Source organism: Pelophylax lessonae (genome assembly GCF_965119305.1).
Source record: "Pelophylax lessonae genome assembly, chromosome: 5".
NCBI classification, from domain to species: Eukaryota; Metazoa; Chordata; class Amphibia; order Anura; family Ranidae; genus Pelophylax; species Pelophylax lessonae.
This window is the reverse complement of record NC_138772.1, coordinates 141,886,415-141,907,983: the sequence shown is the minus strand read 5'-3', so window position 1 is coordinate 141,907,983 and position 21,569 is coordinate 141,886,415. Positions and strand designations below refer to the sequence as shown.

The 21,569-nt window shown below is 42.2% G+C and overlaps 1 long non-coding RNA gene across 1 annotated transcript; it reads right to left on the bottom strand.

Moving 5' to 3' along the window:
• Positions 1-3,059: 3,059 nt before the first annotated feature.
• On the bottom strand, positions 3,060-20,981 carry LOC309556887. The gene is made up of 2 exons (XR_014225353.1): positions 20,944-20,981; positions 3,060-3,249 (listed from the first exon to the last, which is right to left on the bottom strand). It is a non-coding gene; the product is annotated as an uncharacterized lncRNA (long non-coding RNA).
• Between the last annotated feature and the right edge of the window lie 588 nt (positions 20,982-21,569).

The following is a 21,569-nucleotide window of genomic DNA, read 5'->3' as shown; positions in this document are numbered from 1 at the left end:
AAGAATCCTGATAGGTGGAGAGGACAGACTGACAGCAAGATGCGCTAATCAATCTGCCACTTCTCCTTTCACGGTCTAGTCATGGACTAGGGAAGAGACAAGCTTGTCTGAAGTTCAGTGGGCCATGGCAAAGAGGGGTGGTGGTGGTGAAGCGGGAAGGGTGGTGGTGAAGGGGGAAGGGTGGTGGGGCAATACAATATTACTGCTTAATGATATATTTCAAAGTACATATAACTGAAGTGCTGTAGGTAGTGCAGGTTTGAATCTTATTGTGCGCTGTAAGGTGTAGGAAAGCAATAGACTACTTATAAACTTAAAAAAAAAGACCTTCAAGTATGTGTTAAATGGCATAAAGGTGAGTGAGAAAGAAGGGGCAGAACACCAAACTTGAAGACTCTGAAAGGTTTATTATATTTCTAATAAAGTATATTTAGCATTAAAGATAATCTGATGCATTTTGGGGGCTCCAGTGAGCAGTGAAACACATTAGAGTTGGTTGCACCTGGTAGACTTGTCTGAGCATTGATTTGTTTTGATAAACTTAACCTTGGCTTGTATGGTGAGTGGCTTTTCTTCCTTTCTTTTGAGGACTGAAGTGTTGGATGGTCTATACCAGTGGTCTCCAAACTATGGCCTAAGGGCCAAATTTAGCCCTTTGCTTGCCTTTATCTGGCCCTTGGGGCACTATTCCTCCCACTGACACCAGTTATGGGACACTTTCTCAAACTGACACCAACGATTTGGCACTCTTTTTTCCACTGACATCAACAATAAGGCACTATTCCTCCCACTAATGTCAATGATGGGGCATTGGTTACATCTGGGACTAGGGCATTTTGTACTTCCACTGGTAAAAGTCCAGTCCCCCCAAAATTCTGAAGGACAACAAACTGGTCCTTTGTTTGGAAAGATTGGAGACCTCTGGTGTATACCATGGGTGTCCAACCTTTTGGCTTCTCTGGGCCACATTGAGTGTAGAGAAATTTTCTCGGGCCGCATATAAAATATATACTATACTTTAGGTATATAAGTAGTAAAATGCCGCCGTGCCCTTCCCATGCTGCCGTGTCCCCCGCACTAATTTAGTACAACTAGAGAATGATTAAATGAAATGGAATCAGTATACAGAGGTTTACTTCTTCTGAGAGATAATAAAGGAATACTCTAACCACCATGACTACTTCAGTGATTTGAAGTGGTCATGGTGGTAGGAGTCAGAAACACTGCACATTCATGCCTCCCCCCCCCCCCCCCGAGGCAGCCTCTGCCTACCATTATTGTCAGGGGGTAGTGGGCCGCAATGCCTGCGGTCCCGGGCCGCATGCGGACCCGGGCCGCAGGTTGGACATGCCTGGTCTATACTGAAGTCTGGAGAGCCCAAGATCACCAGCCAGCTGCTTGTAAAAATAACAGTCTTCCTTGGTCTCTCAAAACAATCAAACGAAACAGCTTTCTTTAGCAAAAATAAGTCCAAACAGTCCACACTCCTGGTACATTAATCAAACATTGGCTCACCACCCACAATCCCACCACCCACAAAACTTGTCCCTTACAGGGTTAGGTCCCCTCCTCCCTCAGGAGTCCCAAAGAGGAGGTTTCCAGCCGCTAAGCAGAGTCTTATAGTCATAAGCAGTCCACAACACTGCCCTTCCACACACTTCGCTTCTCAGACACCTGCTGACAGATGTTCCTTTTTAGGCCTCCCCTGCAGGTAGCTTAACCCCTTCAGAACCAAAGTTCCTGTAATCAGGGTTTTATTAGCTCTTTCCCACCCAAATTCTCTCCAAGACCCCAAATTCTGGGTCCCAAATGAGAACTTTCCAACTCAAAGAGTACGATCAATCAGTCTTTTCTGACCTGACTACCCCCAGGAACTCCTCAATCTGCAACCTGCATGGGAATGTTTCTTGAACTCTTCCTTAAAGGAACCACATCCCAAATAGTGGGGAAATACTGTGGATCTCCTATCCAGAACCCATCCCTGGTGTAGTTACGCCAAGATGGACCAATGTAACTATGTAAAAATATACCATTCCTGGAATTTATCTTCAAGTAATTTGAGTTTAGCTTTTAGTAGAACCATCAAAGCTTACTGCTGATTGGCTGCTATATATTACCCAACTATGATACTTTGTAAAGAAATCACTATGATATCTATTGCTTTGGAAATACTGTACTCCCTTTCTTTATTTCTATTGGAATGGTCCTAACAAGCATATTTTCCAGTGAATTCTCTCAGACTACTGTTTGGCAAAGATATAATATTTCAAGGTCATCAAATAAAGATGCAAGCAGTTATCCTTTCAGTCTACAGATGAATTAGAGCCAAGGCAAGCTGCCATTACCTTGGAGGGATGAGAAAGCATAACAGATTTGGTACATTTCTTAGTGAAAAAAACATAGTAAATGTCACAACATTTATTAGTATAAAATAGTAAAAAAAAAATCCAGGGCTGCATGAAAACACTGTTAGTCCAAGGCAAAGATCCCATAGAGGACTCCTATATCAATTTTTATAGGGAAAAAGTAAATGCTTTTTTGGAATATGATCTGTTGTTATGGTAATTTGAATGCTACAGTTCTTAATGTGTCTATTTAAAGCATTTATAAATCCAAGAACAAAAATGTAATATATTGCAGCTTAGCAGATCTTGATGTGGTGATTGCATTAGTTTTCTTTTTTGAGGCTTTTTTCGTTTCCTTTTCACCTGGTTATCCTGCCAGTAACACACTTCCTTTTCCAGGGTGACAAAAACCACTGTACTTTATATTAGAGGAGTAGTGTTGTCACTCTAGGACAGGAGGTTTTTTAGGACTACAGAACATCTTCACCTCCCCTCACCTCCATAAAAAGGTGGGAGGTATTCTGTAGTCCACATAGAGAACTGGAAACAATGTCACTGATAATGGTCAGCAGTGGCACAGAAAGTTATCGACTCTAAAGATTTCTGGCAGGATCCACAGTTTTATTAGGGTTTTTTTGCCCATATCGAAAAGATATAACAAATGTTTTCAATGGGCTATTAAATATACTAAAAGGCACCAAATTATAGAAACTAATTTATAGGGGTCACATGACCTTTAATGCTAATTTACAATCACACAAAATAGAAACTGTCCTCTTGCTAAGCTCTGTAATAGGCAGGTTGAAATGTGTGTACAGTTAGTTGTTCAGCAGCCGGTCCAGGCTGGGGAAAGGTTTAAATAGTTTCAGCTCAGTTCCTGGGCTTTTGGTTTTGTTGGGCCCACCTGTAATACAAAGGGGGGGGGGGGGGGCAGCTAAGATTGGGAGTGCTAGAGAAGGGGATGTGGATATGGGTGAAAAGTAGACTCACCTCTGAGAGCAAGTGTGGCGCAGAAGAAACCGGAAATCATACACAGCATCCAAGCCATGGACATTGCCTATATGGACTATTTGCTTCATGAAGGTATGCCTGGACCACTAAGTTATATTAGCCAGGATTAGGGACAGGATGCTATCCGTTTTCTATTGCCATGCTGCATTTTAGTAGTAAAAGTTATATTGACTCTTCTAAGAGTGATCTGAAGTTATTCAAGGGGTACATATTGGTTCTGGCGTATTTCAAAGAACCTGGGTCTAAAAAGCACTATGGAGTATGAAGAAACACTGCTACAAAAGGTTAACTCGGCAAGACAAGGAAGAGAAGTGTGGTTGCTATAGGTAACCAAGTAAAGGGATAAGCTGGCTCCCGCCCCAGCTCGTCAGCGTGGAAGCCGATGTGTGTGTCAGGCGGCTCCGATTGCCGCCTGACACCCGCGATCGCTCCCCGCTGAGGGAGAAGGACGGGCAGCTGTTGTAAACACAGCTGACCGTTCTTCTCCCTGCAATGATCATAGAGCTCCAAACAAAATATGGTGAATGAACCACCTTTCTCCTGCGCTCAGAAAACAAGGCTTCCCTGACTGCTCTTCCCATCAGACTTTCCAAATGGCATCTCGGATGGCTACGGTCTTGCTGCCCTAAAGGACTGGGGCAATCCAACAATACTGCAAACAAAAAACACATAAAAGGGAGCACCGACCTAGTGCATTATCTTCAATATAGGCTTTATTGTTACTACTATTGTTATTACAGTACATAAAAATGGCTACTCACAAACGCAGGCCTCGAAACGCGTCAGCCGTTATCCTAATAGGACAATGGACAATTGTATGTGCTACTTCCGATACTCAAGTTTCTGAGTCCGATGTGATTGATTTTCATCTGCATTTGTGAGTAGCCAATAAAGCCTATATTGAGGATATTGCGCTAGGTTGGTGTGCCCTTTTTTTTGTTTTTTGTTTGCAATGATCATAGAGCCCATGTGATCCTTCTATGAAGGATCACATGTCTCTATGGTCATTTCAGAAGCCCCCCCCCCACACACACAGTTAGAATCACTCCCCTAGGCTCACATATAACCCCTTGATCACCCATAATGTTAAACCCTTCCCTGCCAGTGTCATTAGTACAGTAACAGTGCATATTTTTAGCACTGATTACTGTAGTAATGTCACTGGTCCCCCCCCAAAAGTGTCAAAAATATCAGTCAGGGGTCCGATCTGTCCGCCACAATGTTGCAGTCCCGCAAAAAAATTGCAGATTTCTGCCATTACTAGTAAAATAAAACTTAAAAAAAAACTATAAAAATTACATAAATCTTTCCCGTAGTTAGTAGACGCGATAATTTTTGTGCAAACCAATCAAAATACACTTATTGCAATTTTTATTAACAAACATATGTAGCAGAAAACAAGTTGGCCTAAAATGTTAAAAAATTTTGATTTTTTAATTTTTTTTCTTAGAATGTCATATAGCAGAATGTGAAAAACATTGTTTTTTTTTTTTTTTTTCAAAATTGTCGCTCCTTTTTTGTTTATAGTGAAAAAATAAAAATCGCACAGGTGATCAAATACCACCAAAAGAAAGCTCTATTTGTGGGAAAAAAAGGACATCAATTTTATTTGGGTACAGCGTTGCACGACCGCGCAATTGTCTGTTAAAATAACGCAGTGCCGAATCGCAAAATAGGGCCTGGTCATTAAGGGGGCAAATCCTTCCGGTCTTAAAGTGGTTAGGTAAGGTATAATGAATGCAGAGTTCTTTTAGCAGGTGTGATTAAATTCAAGTAACCCTGTACATGAAAGGGTCACTTTAAAGATGGCATTGCCATGGTAGCTAAATAGAGAGTAATCATGTCTTGAGAGAAACACACATATTTAGTAAATCTCTACAATACACATACACTCTACAAGTACAAAAAAAAAATCTGACCACTGGAGTAAAGTCAGGTTGTGCTCCCAAGCAGAATGCATAGAAGAAAACTGACCACACTGGGATGTGCTTCCATACTTTGCAAATTCAGTTTGAAAAAGGAAAGGAGGGAGACTGGAAGGTTCATCGGGTATTTCACACAAAGAAAGCAATGCAAAGAGAGCAGGATACTTTTAAGACAAGTACATGGTAACACAGAAACATATCAGAATAATCAAATCATGGGGTAATATATATAAGGCTCCATGCACACTAGCCTTTTTCATAAGCGCAAAAAAGCTAGAAAAAAATGCTGGATGAAAAATGCCGGTAATAGCATTTTTGTGCCAGCTTCTAGCAGCATTTAGAAGTAGTTAGGAGCGTTTAGGAGCATTCAGGGTTTTTTCTGCTGGAAAAACACTCCAAAAAAACTCTAAAAATATATTTTTTTCTGCTCCTAGACACTGAAGCTTAATAAATGCTAATAGCCTAAAGTAGTGTGTATGGACACATAGGATAACACTACTTACCTTCTAGGAGCAGAATAAAATGCCAATAATAGCTTATAGGAGCTTAAAAAAGATAGTAAGCATTGAGCCAAAGTGTAATTGGTTTTAAGTTGACAGCTAATTGGCTTCCATGCAACCTGACCATAGTGTATGTTTGACTGTGGCAGTGGGCATTGAAGGGAATGGGCTGTGCACTGTTAGTGTGGAATTTCTACTTTCAATATATTTAAGAACGTTTCAAAATACAATCCAAGGTTAAAAATTGCAATACTCGAAGCAAGCAGTGATATAACATTATTAATCTGCTGTTGAAACACAAATACTAGCAAAATTGACTCAACATACAAGCATATCTTTAAGTTGACAGAATCCAGCTTACTCCCCATAACATAGTGTAATAGTCACTAAATAGCAATTATCCACAGCGAAGGATTGTGCTTCAATCCCCAGGAGATGCACTGTCAAATATGAAGAGGAAAATAAAAATAAAGATTAAAAAAGGAAGTCAAAGAAGAGGAAAAAAAAGAAGTCCCAGAGGACAGAACATCCAGATATGCTGTCCAAGATTGTCATAGGTCAATATGGATATAATAAGCCCATGGGCTCTCAACCTTTCCAAAGTGTTTTAGTGTGTAATTTGTATGCACTACCTAAATACATTGCAGCACTTTTATAACCTATGTTAGGTGAAGATTGCGAGTAGCAATATCCATAGTTATGCAATCTACCTACTAATGCTAACTTATTATGACTCAGGGAAAATGTAGTCCCGAAACAGCAACACGCTAGGAACAAATTTCATGTCTGGGTCAACCATGTGTTGGACTTGTACCCAAGCTCTTCCTTTTTCTTAGAATGAGCAAACTAATTGGACAGACTTGGCCAATTCTTCCACCTGAACCTCTGACTAATGCAGTTAGCAGTCATTTATTTAGTGGTGGTATAACCACCACCACTAAATGACAACATTCAGGTGCCTGCGTATTGGCTTTTTTCAAATTTTTTACAAGCCAGTGGGCACCCTGGCTGATGTCGTTGACCAAATTTGGGTAATGATGTTAGCCAGCTTTTATGGATGGTTTGTTGACTTTCAACTGCCAGCCTGGTAGCTGTCATTTGTGACAGAAGTGCTATGGGTAAGGATTGTTGTGGCATGGATCATCATGTTAGTGTTAGCAGTTGGTTAGGACATCACTCATGATTGACAATGGATTTACTGTACATCTCTATACAACATGATCAACAATGGATTCACGCTGTAGAAGTTTTTTTTATAAATAAAAAAGTTTGCCATTTACTTCGTCAATTTTTTGTGAATATGTAAAGGGTACTGATTCAAGTGGGAAGGGCAGATATCTGGGAGCCACCTTTTTTTAACGGAGGCTACCAAAATCCAGTAATCCCCCTCCCCATGCAGACTTCCACATCCATCAACATGGGGGCAAGGTGCCTTGCCAGCATCAAAGTAATGCAGCTTATGTTCTACCACAAACGCAGGCACAATTACTCATTGATTGTTATGCTATCATTCTTATATGGAGGGATTTATTTATATGCAATACACCAGGGGTATTGAATTAAAATTCATGGAGGTCCGATTAGCAAAATTTTCTTCCAGCAGAGGTCCAGATTTCATTTTTGCGTGATGACTCGGATTCTTTACATCACAGCCCAGGTGTGCAGGCACGACAGCCCATTCATTTGAATGGGCTGTTGTGTCTGTGTTTTCTGCTGGGAAAAGGCCCTGGCACCTTTTTAAAAACGCTGTCGCATTGAAACTGCATGGCGCGTATGTACCATGCAATTTCCATATGTGGGAAACCGCACCTTGTATTTCATTGCATTTAAGAGTCAATTGTACCCTGCACGTTTTCTGTGCAGCTGCTTATCCCCCTTTACATCACCACTCACAGCACTGTCCCCCTTCACATCACCACTGTCCCCCCCCCCCCACACACACAAACACACAGCACTGTCCCCCTTCACATCACCACCCCCCACACACACACAAAGCACTGCCCCCTTCATATATCCCCCCCATCAGCACTGTCCCCTTCATATATCCCCCCATCAGCACTGTCCCCTTCATATATCCCCCCATCAGCACTGTCCCCTTCATATATCCCCCCCATCAGCACTGTCCCCTTCATATATCCCCCCATCAGCACTGTCCCCTTCATATATCCCCCCCATCAGCACTGTCCCCTTCATATATCCCCCCATCAGCACTGTCCCCTTCATATATCCCCCCATCAGCACTGTCCCCTTCATATATCCCCCCCATCAGCACTGTCCCCTTCATATATCCCCCCCATCAGCACTGTCCCCTTCATATATCCCCCCATCAGCACTGTCCCCTTCATATATCCCCCCCATCAGCACTGTCCCCTTCATATATCCCCCCATCAGCACTGTCCCTCTTGCATATCCCCCCAACAGCACTGTCTCTCTTTACATCACCCCCCCACCCCCCCACACACACACACACCACTGCTCCCTTATATCACCCCCACAGACCTGCCCCTTTGCATCACCCTCACACACATACACAGCACTGCCCTGTTAACACACACCCCCATAGCACTGCCCCCCTTTACATCAACACAGACCACTACCCTCTTAACATATCACCCCCACAGCATTGCTCCCCTTTACATGAAACACCACACTACCCCCCCCTGCACATGACCCCTGCTCCCCAATCAAACTTCACAGCCCTGTCCTCCCTTCACTCTCCTACCTTACACAGAGCGGAGAGCAGGAGGCGGGACAATCTCGAGGAAGACAGAGGAACAGCAGCGCTGCATGCATAGAGGCAGCCGACTGTGTGCCTCCCAGCCAATCACCTCCCGCCTCCCAGCAGCCAATCACCTCCCGCCTCCCAGCAGCCAATCACCTCCCGCCTCCCAGCAGCCAATCACCTTCCGCCTCCCAGCAGCCAATCACCTCCAGCCTGAAATGCTAATTCAGGCAGCTGCCTCCCTCCATTCAATGCCGGTCCCGCCCCCAGTCTCAGTCCCGCCTCCTGCCATCCGCCCTGCTCTGCTAATGACAGCAGCAGAGACAGGGAAGAAATCCAGCAGCTGATGGCGGCGGTCCTGATGGAGCAGCAGCGCGGGCCGGAGACGGCCCGCGGGCCGCCATTTAGTGATGCCCGCAATACACCATACACTAAAAGTGTCACAAGTGTAGCACTGCCCCCCGCAGGGACTGCTGGATATTGACTCAGAGGGCTCCCCTGGTTACCAACACATGGTTATAATCAGATAAAGTTCCTGAATCCCTCCTTGCTCCTGTTGGCTCTTCACAGAAATAAACAGTCTAGGGGTGTTGGATTGTTGCTGTTTATTTTCTAATAGGGATAGGAGAAGGAGATAGTGGGATACTCCAACTGAACTATTCACATGGATGAGGACTTCTATCTTCAGAACTTCTTTAGTGATCAGGAACAGCCAGGCTGTTAATTCACACTGCCACAAGTGTAGATGGGGTTAAGTCTCTTGCTCTCTTTACTCTCTGACAAGACGACTTGGTGATTGATATCTTATCTTCAGGACACTCTCACTGGCATCCCCTCTCAGCTGACACCTTCCCACTAACTATCCTAGGACCAGGGGTGGCCCCTTCAGGTCAGGCCCCCTAACACTAGTTTCTGTACTCACTGTACTGCAGAGACAGGTTCTTCAGTGTCTCCCCTCTCAGTCAGCTTCCCTGGACCTCTGGGTTCAGCTCCTCTCTGCTACTCTTCCGGCCCTCAGGACGACCCCTCCTTAGGCCACATGGCACCTCTACAGAGGAGAAGGCAGCCACCTCCTCCCTCCTGGACTCCGCTCCCCAACGTATGACTTTGAGCACATGTGCTCCTGGCTTTTATACAGTATCCCAACATGCACCGAGGTGACTTTCCCTCTGCCAATCAGCAGGACTGTATCAAAAGCCCATGCACCCATTTGTCAGGTTTCCTCCCACTGTCCAACATGCCTCACTATTGGACCAGTGTGAAACACTCTCTAGACAGAATGAGTTGTACTCTGAGCACAAGAGCAGACCTCACTAAAAAGACCCTGCTCTCTGGTAAGCAGAGAACAATATAGATTTACCTGCAGCTCTTCTGGTAAGCAGACAGAGCTCAACTATACTTTCTCTCTAGCATCTACCTAGGAGGGTGCCGTGCTACACAAGTAAGAACTACTTGGGTTTTGATATTAACAATGAACATGTTGCAGGTTTTTCATGAATTTGGCGCAAGGTTTCCAACTACATACGCACTGCAAGAAATGTGGTGCCAATGCCTTATTAAATTGTCCCCATTTGTTTTTAGTTTTGAACAGCATGTTCTTGAAGGGTTAAACCCTTATAAGGTTTTCAATGCTATTGACTTGGAGATGGCTTTTAAGTGGTAAATATGCTGCAGATTATTGCTGCCCCACGTTGTAGACGCAAGACACTCACTTTCATTACATGGCATTCATTACTGCCAAACAATGGCCTTCTTGTTGAATTTTTCTAAATGCACAAAATCACAAGTTTAGGTCAGAGGAATAAAACACTTTCTTTTATAATTCAGGAGTGACTAGTGACTCTCTTATTTATGTGATCACAGAGTATTTTACCTCTGGTAACCAAGAGCACCTGCTTTGCGTTTATGTGCCATATGATGAAGGCATATTAATGATGTCATTGCCGTGGAGGTTGAATTAAGTGTGCCATGGAAACTAAATAAACAGGGCCTATTCCTAATATGCCTATTGGAAAAAGAGCAGGTTCTAACAGTTAAAGCACTATTCACACAGTTGCCAGTACTTGGATTCTGCCTCATTTATTAAAACGAGACCCTATTTGATCTTTAAGCATTCTCATTTGACTTTTAAAACATCTGAATCTGCTTTCATCATTTGCTTGTTGGAGCAAGAACCAGCTGGAATGATGAAAGTACAAATACCGTACTGTAGATGCCAAAACTGCTTGAAACTTCACTTCTGCTTGAGACAATTTACTATGGGTTTCACAAACATCTTCGGACCATTTACTGTCTGCCCTGTTAGCTCAAGTGATGTGTTTCATTCTAATTTTATTGTATGCCACAATAAAACTGAAAAGCACTGTTTTAAAATTGGTCATTTTATTGTACAGAAAGCTGGCACCCATCATTCCATTTATGTGGTTGTATGTAACAATGAATGTTTTATGGTGTAAGGAGAAGTTTGTAACAATTAGTTTGTAAGGAGAATTCTATGTAACAATGAATGTTTTATGGTGTAAGGAGAAGTTTGTAACAATTAGTTTGTAAGGAGAATTCTATGTAACAATGAATGTTTTATGGTGTAAGGAGAAGTTTGTAACAATTAGTTTGTAAGGAGAATTCTATGTAACAATGAATGTTTTATGGTGTAAGGAGAAGTTTGGTGCAAGGTTATAGAAGTAGCTGACTCCCCCGTATGAATGGTACACTCCGGTCAACTAGTTTAACTTTCTTAAACAAAGGACTACTACCGAAAATGTAGCTTTGCTAGGTGGCAGTTAGCCCAAGCTGAATTTGTAGTTTATTTCATCACTTAACTTTACCCCTAAACTCAGTGGTGCTGTTGTTTCTCTCTGCTGCTAGTAGGTGTCACTGGTGCCTCTGACATCAGTATGAGATGCTAGAGTAAAACTGAGTTATGACTATGAGTATTTCCTACATCCAACCAGTAGGAAGTTAATTACCATTAATGCATGCTGGGGATGTAAATAAATATTTGGGTCATGCCTTGTGATCTCTCTCTTCCCAAGGACTGCAGCCTGGGGAGGTGCTATCCTATTAGACCCATAGCCAGTGTGGGGCCTACCATGTGCTTTGGATGTGGAGTTAGGCTTGAAGTGGTCCTGGAGGCTGTACTGCCTGTTGATGGGGGAAACTGTGCTGGTATCAAGACCCAGGATAAGGACCTTGCTGAAGAAATATGTAAAAATACCACAAAACAACCATATTTTATGTTAATGTGATCCTCCGCACTCAAGGACTAATAATGTAATGTAATAATGCTGCTACTTCAAAAAGAAATCATACATAAATTAAAATTCATTACAAAAAACAGATTATTTTTCTTAGAATTTCAGTAACGCAGGGATGGTGTTACCCTCCTTTTATAAAGTGCAAATAAATAAAGTGCATAAATTGCATAAATAATCCAAAATATCCAACTAAGCAAGAACAGAGTCCTTCAAAAGTCTTTGTTTATATATTGCCAGAGCAATACACAGTGCCTTTAATGCAGGGACCTTGGTGTCAGTTATAGGAGCCACCGTACAATGTCACCACCACCAGTGCTGGGAGAAATAGCCAAAATACAGACTCACCAGAACACTATGCCTAACCACTCTCATGGAATAGGCATATACAGCATGAACACCTCAAAACCTCCTCCTGGTATCTGCTGCTGCTGCACACCTCCTCCTCTCATTCACAGTATGTGGGAGACAGAAGCAAAAAGCACCTCCATAGCGTGATATCGTTTATAAAATGAATTTATTAAACCAAGATTACACACTTACTTGTTCAGAAATGGATAAAAGCATTGCTCATAGTAGAACCAGGGCAGAGGTCTCACAGTCTGGATGTACGATACGGCACACGCTGCTTGCACAGGACTTCAGAGGCTCCTTCCCCGTCTTACAAACATACACAGTGGATGCCGTATAGCCACGCCCCGTTGCGTTTCGTTTCTTCATTTCCGACTTTGTCCCGGGGGCATGGCTATACGGCATGGCTATCCGATTAAAATAGGGAGCTCGTAGCCCGCCCACCTCCACATTCAGGAAGTGATGCAGAACAACCAAAAACACACCGACTTCTGATACATGGATCCTGGGAACTGTCAGCAATAAACTAACTAGCACCATGCACCTTTCAATTTAACCTTATCTCGTTACTATGATACCGAGCATAAATAAGTCACGGACCATGTAAACAAGATGCTCCCTCCAGTGGTCATATGTAACCAATCGCTAAACAAAAAAATGTTTTATTTGAAAAGAGATATGTGCTCTACCAATTCAGGGTGCAACTATACGCAAGTGACATCATCCCCAAGATTCAGATCACTGAAGCAGTGTATATACATAAGATAAATACACAACTGCAAATATGCACATATTTGTAAACAACGACACTCAAATACAATATATCCATGACAGCACATTCACATCAATGGGGTCACATATTGCACATCATAAATAGTTCAAAAATAAATACATAGCATATATTTCACACATCATATAAAATACATCCTATAAAATAACTACAGTGAAGCTGGAATACTAAAAAAATAAATATATTAATAATTCATTATTCATTATTAATTAATAATTCCTATTACTAAAATCATTAAAATTAATTTTTTAAAATTAATTTGTTAAAATAAATCATTAAAATGACTGATTAATTTGTGCCAAGGGGTCATCTACATGACATAAAAACTTAATAGGTAAAAGAGGGGGGTAATTTGATCTCACATTATGCATCACTGATATAACAGTTGAGATCCAATTCTATGTTTAACCCCATCGGATCAAGAGCTTGTGTTAAAAAGATCCATTTAGTCTCACATTTAGAGAGCTCTCTTACCCAGTTTGAACCTCTCCAGGACGGGCTGACTCTCTCTACCCCCCAAAAATGTAAACACCTGGGGTCCCTTTGGTGGTACTGTCTAAAATGAGCAGACACATTATGTTCTCTTTTTCCTTTTAAAATATTGGTTATATGTTCACCTACACGTATTTTTAAACTGCGTATATTGCGTCCAATGTAAACCATATTACATGGGCACATCAGCGCATAAACTGCGTGAGTAGTGTCACACGTAATAAGGCTCTTGATCTTAAATTCCTTCCTAATAGCGGGTACAGTAAAATTATCCCTTTTCCTAGGATTCGTACGGGCAACGTGACAGGCTCTGCATCTCCCACATGCAAAAAAAACGGTCCTGCCCGGAAAAAAGGACGTGTTTGATGGGTCCAGAATCTTTTTCACTACTTGGCTTCCAAAATTAGGAGCTTTCCTATAAATGAACGAGGGTTCCTTTGGCAACACTTTGCCCAAAGTTTTGTCCATTGCCAGAATATGCCAATGTTCTCTGAAGATCGCCTCTACCCGACGATAATTACTAGAGAAATTGGACAAGAAACTCCACTCGTGCGAGTTGTCTTTTGATCTTAATTTCCTCATATTATTTTTGTCTAACAAAGTATTTCTTGAGGTAGTTAATATGTTCTGGATCTCCCTGTCCAAAACATCTTCTCTTTAGCCTTTATCAGTAAATTTCTCTTTAATGACATTGGCTTGGGATAAAAAATCATTGTCATACGTGCAATTCCGCCTTAAACGCATTAGCTGGCCCCTGGGAATGTTTTCCAACCACGTAGGATGGTGTCCACTTTGGATCGAGAGATAACTGTTCCGATCAGTTTCTTGAAAAAACACCTTGGTGGTAAATATAAAACCTTCTCTTCGTATCCATACATCTAAAAAGTGGACCTCTTTCTCACTCCATATAAAATCCAATTTAATATTATTATGGTTGTTATTCAAATGGCACATAAAATCACATAAAGATGATTCAGACCCCCCCATATGAAGATAATATCGTCGATGAATCTTCGATAAAATCTCAATTGGGGTCTGGATCTGTTGAAAACAAATTTGTCCTCCCATTCAGCCATGAATATATTTGCTAGGCTGGGCGCAAATTTAGCACCCATAGCGACTCCTGTTTTTTGGCTATAAAACTTGCTTTGAAACCAAAAATAATTATGGCTAAGACAAAAATCGAATGCTTTGCGGATAAAGACCTTTTGCTCATAGGGGACCTCCAGACTTGTATAAAGTACTCGAAATTTCTACTTGAGTAAAAGTACAAGTGCTCGATCAAAAAATTACTTGAGTAGAAGTGGAAGTGCTCGCAGAAAAAGTTACTTAAGTAGAAGTACTAAAGTATTCAAAAATTTTTTTACTTAAGTATTGCAAGTAGTTTTTTCAAAAAATTTGCTACTTAAGTACTAAAAGTAAAAAGTACCAGTAGTTTTGAAAAAAAATTTCTACTCAAGTACTGAAAGTAGAAGTACAAGTACTGTGTTATGTAGTTATTAAAGAAATAAGTCAAAAGTTTGAACATCATATTGTTTTTATTATTTCAAATGATTTATTCAAATGATTAACCTGTGTTTGTTAGTAGTTTCTTGATGCACTTTAAGCGCTGTATCACCATTTATTTGTTTGTTTCATATTTTCTTTTTATTGGAAAGATTTGGTATAGCAGCTTTTATTATACACAGCCTTTATTTTCGTATGCGCTGATTTACAAATGACATTATACACATTTTTTTGAGCTTTATGCAACCTGCCATCTACTGTTCTGGCAGTGGTAATTTTTTTAAAAGTAACGAGTAACTATGCAGCACAAAAAAAAAATACTTGAGTAGAAGTATCGAAATCATCGAAAAAATGTAGTGAAGTAAAAGTAGAAGTAGGAGAAAAAAATTCTACTCTAGGAAAGTACAGATACCGCATTTCGGTACTTAAGTACAGTACTTAAGTAGTTCTACTTCGTTACTATACATCTCTGGGGACCTCATCCCTCCTACTCAATGCCCAATTCAGGGCAAGTAGGGCATTATCATGTTGGATGATGGTGTAGAGAGACGACACGTCCGCCGTCACTAGGAAGGTGGGCGAGTCGTCTCCCAACAACACATCATCCAACGAACAAAGCAGGTCTTTCGTGTCTTTCAGGAACGCTTTGGTATATAGTACACTTGGTTGCAAGAAAGTGTCTAAATATTTGTCCTAACCTTGCACACACCGACCCAATCCCATTAACTATTGGGCGAGCTGGAGGGCAAGTGGAATTTTTGTGTATTTTGGGGAGGGTATATATAATGGGTATTCGACAAACACTTGGTACCAAGTACTGTTTTTCTTTTTTCGTTAATACTCCTTTGTTATACCCTTCACTGACCAAACATTTTAATTCTTTCTCAAATTGTCAGTGGGGTCTTTTGTTAACACTCGGTAGGTATTCTCATCCCCCAACATATCCTTTAACTGGTTGAGATAAAATCACTACACCTATCACTACACCTCCTCCTTTGTCAGCAGGTCTTATTATTATTATTTCCTTACGCTTCTCCAATGAATCTAAGCCCTCCTGGGTATGTTTATATTTGTTCTCACTTGTGTAGTCTGGTTTTATTCCATGTAAATCATGTAACACCAGTTTCTTAAACACATCTACACACTGATTGTTATCCACAGGGGGATTAAAAATTGACTTATTGCGTAACCCGCTATTTATCATACCATTTCTTCCAGTATTGCTAATTGAAGTAATGGGATTATTCAAGAAATACTTTTTTAAATTAAGTTTTCTGATATACTTGTGTGTGTCTATGTAGACACTAAATTTATTCATGGCCTTCTTGGGGGCACATTTTAATCCTGGATTTAAAACATGTAGTTCTTTTTCGTCCAGCTTCACTTGACTCAAGTTAAAAATTCCCTCATTTAATTTACTCTCCTGCGTTTTTTTGAGTTGGATACGTCTGCCGGCTCTACATCCCCTGTATAACCGGGATCTTCTCTGTATCCCCCTCAATCTCCTTGATAACCTCGGGCCTGGGGTCGACGATGCACCCTTCCCCGGCCCCTCCCTAAAAAAAGGAAGATTTCGGGATCCTGAATCTGGATATTCATCTGGATTACCCTCATCCTCCAACGGTTGATAGTAATTACCTGTGGGGATTTCTGATGGATATTGTCTATTACCACCTGTATTAGTTCTCTGACCCCTTGTTCTCAACCTACCTCTATTGTTTCCCCTCCTTGGTGGATAGACCCACTCCCCCTGTTGGGGCTGTGTCTGTGGGGTAGAGATTGAGCAATCTGTTCTTTGAATAGGAGTATGGTCCCTTCTTTGATTCAATACTTTCTTAATTGGGGGGGCTGGTTTACTTGGTGTTTTTGTTAACCTAGGAGAATCTGCAGAACCTCCCAGGTTACCATCATTTAACTGCCATAAAAACACTTGGTTATTCTTAAAATCAAACAAATCTCTATTGAACTTTTTAACTTTTTTCTTTTGAGTGTCAGGATGAAGACTGGTTTTCTTGCAGGGGCCTGATGACTCCCTTGGATAAGATTTATGGAAGCTTAGGATATAGTACAGTGGGTAGTGGAACTAGCACGAAGAGAGAAGTCTGCTGACCGCTGACCAGCTTAAGAAGCTATCTACAGTGTTGCTAGGTTGGCTTAAAGGTTACACTGTAGAGCTGGACATGGATCTGGAAAAGTCTGTAAGTGTTATTCTTGGTATTTGGGATCTCTAACCTTTCTTCCTTGTGTGATGAGAAATAAAACTCTTTAAAAAGACAGAAAGTGACCATTTTAGCCATGGACTCAGTAATGGTGTGAAATGTTGACCAGCCTTCCATTGGGCACCAACCGAACTCCAGTGTCCCACAGGACCAACTCTGGTGATTCCATCAGTCTCACAGGTTCTCCGTCAACACGTGGGATAGCCCCTGCGCTCCGGCTCACTCCGGCATCCATCATCATGCTCCTCCACACACGTGTCTGCTTCTCAGCTACACCCGAAGTCGGAAGTGACGTTTCAGCTCTCTTCCTCCATTCGAATTGGCAGTCTGTGGGTGGGGTTGGCTAACTCCAGACTAGCTGACTCTCTGGCGGTGGCTCCTCCTGGTAGGCAGATCTCTTCAGCGCGTGCTTTCCCGCGCGGTACAGTAACCTCTTCACTGTTGTTCCTCTGCTCAGCCAGCACGAAAGATCACTGCCTGGCAGATTATGTTTCTTAATCCACACACATTTGCCCTCCCTGTCTGTACCTGGGCCTCAGTTGCACTTCCATCTCGCCAAGCCAACTGACCTCCCACACTGTTTATGAAAATTGCCCTGCTGTCAGGCATTGCATGGCTGACATTTTTCTCCACAGCACAAGTACAGACTTGACTTCCCATACTGTTTCGGAAAACTTCCCCGCTGTCATAAATTGCACAGTCGACACTTTTGTTCGTAGTATATGCACAGACATCACTCCCCACACTATTTAGGAGTACATGTACAGACATGACCCCCCGACACGCCAATCCCTGTGTCCCGGGTCACCACTTCCTTCATCCACACTTGCACTGATTACTGTAAAGCAGACACAGTCCTTTTTTACAATACAGTGCATCTCCTCTTCATCACCCTAGAGGACTGCTGGATTGTTCACTTTGGGATCCCCCTGGGCTACTGATGGTAACTGCAGCATGCACAATTTAACTCTTTACTCTCTGGCTCAGTTAATGAACAGTCTAGGGGATGTAGTGGTTTTTGTGGATGTATTTAAATTAGGGATGGGAGAAGGGAAGAGTGGGATACTCCAACTTGAACTATTTACAGTAGATGAGGACTCCTGTCTGAAGATGCAGCCAGGCTGCTGATTCACCTTGCCACTTAGAGGAATTTAGGATTAAACCTCTATGTAGATGACTTGTTAGTATGAAATCTCTTCGGGATACACACCTAGTACCCCCTTTCACTCTACCTTCTGACACCCATCCTCTGACTATTCTACACCGGGTGCACCAAGACAATCAGTCAATGCCAATCACTGGGACTGTATCAAAGCCTTTATACCCATTGGTCAGATTTTCTCCACTGTCCAATATGCCTCCCTATTGAACCAGAGTGAAACACTCCCTAGACTAGATGAATCACACACTGAGCAGTATGAGCAGACCTAACTCACAGATCCTGCTCTCTGGTAGGCAGAAAGCAATCTAGATTTGTCTGCTGCTCCTCTGATAGGCAGACAGAGCCAAAAACTATACTCTCTGGTAGGTGGTAGGGATTTTGCCCTATTATTGGTGTCAGTGGGAGGAATAGTGCTCCATCATTGGTGTCAGTGGGAGAAATAGCACCCCATCATTGGTGTCAGTGGGAGGAATAGTGGTCAGTGGAAGGAATAGTGTCCCATTGTCTGAATCAGTGGGAGGAATATTGCCCCATCGTCGGTATCATTGGGAGTAATAGTGCGCCATCGTCAGTATCAGTGGGAGGCATAGTGTCCCATCATTAATGTCGATGGGAGGGATAATGCCATATCATTGGTGTTAGTGGGAGTATTAGTGCCCAATCATTGGTTTCAGTGGGAGAAATAGCACCCCATTGTTGGTGTCAGTGGGAAGAATAGTGGCCAGTGGAAGGAATAGTGGCCCATCGTCGATATCCGTGGGAGGGATAGTGCCCCATCAATGGTATCAGTGGATGGAATAGTGCCCCATTGTCGGTATCATTGGGAGGAATTGTGCCCCATCGTTGGTATCAGTGGAAGGAATAGTGCCCCATCATTGGTGTCAGTGGAAGAAATAATGCCCTATCTTCTGCATCAGTAGGAGAAATAGTGCTTCATATCTGTGGAAGGAATTCCCAAGGGCAGGATAAAGGCATGCAAAAGGCCACATCCGGCCTAAGGGCTGCAGTTTGGAGACTACTGATCTAGCTCTTTCCTCCCCCACCCTGATTGTCCCTAACATCCATCAAGTCATTCTAATATTTGTGTAGCACCCTCCTAGGTAGGTGCTAGGAAAACCCATAAGGGGGCCCTGCCTGCTTATCAGGGGAGTCTGATTGTTCAGCTAGGCTGTCATGTGTTCCCAGATGTGTCTGTTGAGCTTGGGGAGTCCCCCCACTGTGTCCAATGAGGGCTCGTATTGGGCAGTGGAGGAAACCTGACCAATAGCACACCAAGGCTTGGATCTATCCCAGAGGGCAGAATCTGCTGCAGTGCATCCTGGGATGGGGTATAAGTCTGAGGGGAGCACATGACAGGGGGTCTTTGGCGGGAAGCAGAGTCCCAGGAGGAGGGTAACAGCTGTCTATCCTCCTGTCAGCGCTAGAGAAGGTGTCCTTGGCGGTCAGCCTGAAGGACAGAAGGTTAAGCTGAGCTGCAGAGAGGGATCCAGTGTGCTGAGGACCGAGAGGAGCTGCAGGGCAGAAGTTTTCGGGAAAGCAGTTTTGTAAGTACTGTAAACTGCCCAGGGGTCTGCCTGGGATAGGGGACCACTCCAGAAGGTCAGAGGGATCCAGGAGACAGCTAACCAGTAGAGAGGGCTTTGAAAGGGAGTGCCAGTGATTGAGCATTGAAGATAAGTGTGTGTGGAAAAGGGTGCCGGTGTGGGCCCTGAAGTGTTAGGCAGTGCAGCAGTCTTACAAGTAGCTACCTCAGTGAAAAGGGGTCAAGGAAGCTTTAATTAGGACTTTGTGCCACAAGAAAGTGTCAGAAGTTAGTTCAGCATTAACAGACAGTGTTAACCAGCACCAACCTGCATCTAGCCAGCGTCAAGTCAGCGCCAACGGGCGTTTTTCAGTTGTCCCACTCAAATTGTGTATAATTGAGCCAGAGGAGTATCCCACTCATCCCTTCTCCCATCCAAGTTCAAAATAAATACAACAAATCCAAAGATACTGGACTGTTCCTTGTCTCAGTGCTCACACAGGAGAACATGCTTAAATGTGCTGTTGGTACTTGCGGTAACCCAGGCGGACCCTCATCCAGAAAAATGGCTGGGAATCCTGCTACATTTGCATAACTATTCCCAAGAGCCAGTCCACTGCTTGTAACGACCCTCCCTTCAGTCATAATCGACCTCGCATAGAATAGCACAGAGACCCAGTGATGGCATGCATCTAAAATAAGGTATTTATTGAAAGGTTTGACAGAAGGTATGAATCTAAAATGAGGTGTAAAAGAAAGGTTTGATTTAAAAATTATATTAGCATATTGATAAGGAATGAAAGGAGGAATGAGGGAAGGCAAAATATAACCATAGTGCATTTATTCCTTTGTTCAGCACCAGTTAAGAAGCAAGCTGTTCCAAGCTAAAGAAAGTCAGGAGAGAGTGTGATTACATGGTTTATAGATTACAGAGAACAAAAACTGGTAAAAAAAAAACATATAAAATAAGGTAAAGTCAGACTTCGATCTAAAAGTAGTGCTTTTATACAAGTAAAATGGAAGGAATTCACCCTGTGGAAAAAAGAGAAAAAAAAAAACAATATTTGAGTAAACTGAGGTGTCCATAGACTATATTTATCACTTAAAATTTACACAAAGCTGAGGTTAAACCTTGATTCATACGCACTGGCAAAGACAGAGAAGGGCTGTCCAATCACTGCTTCCCACCTAAAAATAATAATAAAAAAAAAAATAACAAAACATGAGAATTTCTACAGGCATAGATTACAGATGTGGAGAAATCAACATATTCTTTGCACTTTTATTTTTCAGATTTGTTGCAAAGTTCTCGTCTTCCTCGCTAATTAAAAAAATAATCCATGACTCACTTATTGGACTGGAAATGCTAGTGCCATCAGAATACTTTTATTAGGTGTGGGCGATTTCTTCCCAGGATAATATGTGATACTTTATTTTACTGACTAATGTATTGCATATTTTTCAGCACTTGGTAAGTGAAAGCCTCTCTATATCATCTGTTTTTCTACTTTAAACATTATAGCAAACAGTTTAAGGGATGATCAAATGTTTAATTTATAACACAAGACAATGAAGCATTTACAATTCCTATTTCTCAATGAGAGGCTGTTATTCTGTCTTGTAAAATATATAGCTACTAAAATGCTATGCAGAATTAGAAGCTGGATATAGTGGCTGCTAGATGCGGCTTGGGAGGCACTGAGGGCAGAATTTACACTATTTTTTAAGGGGAAAAATATAGATTATATCACTACTATTTAAAGAACCCAGGTA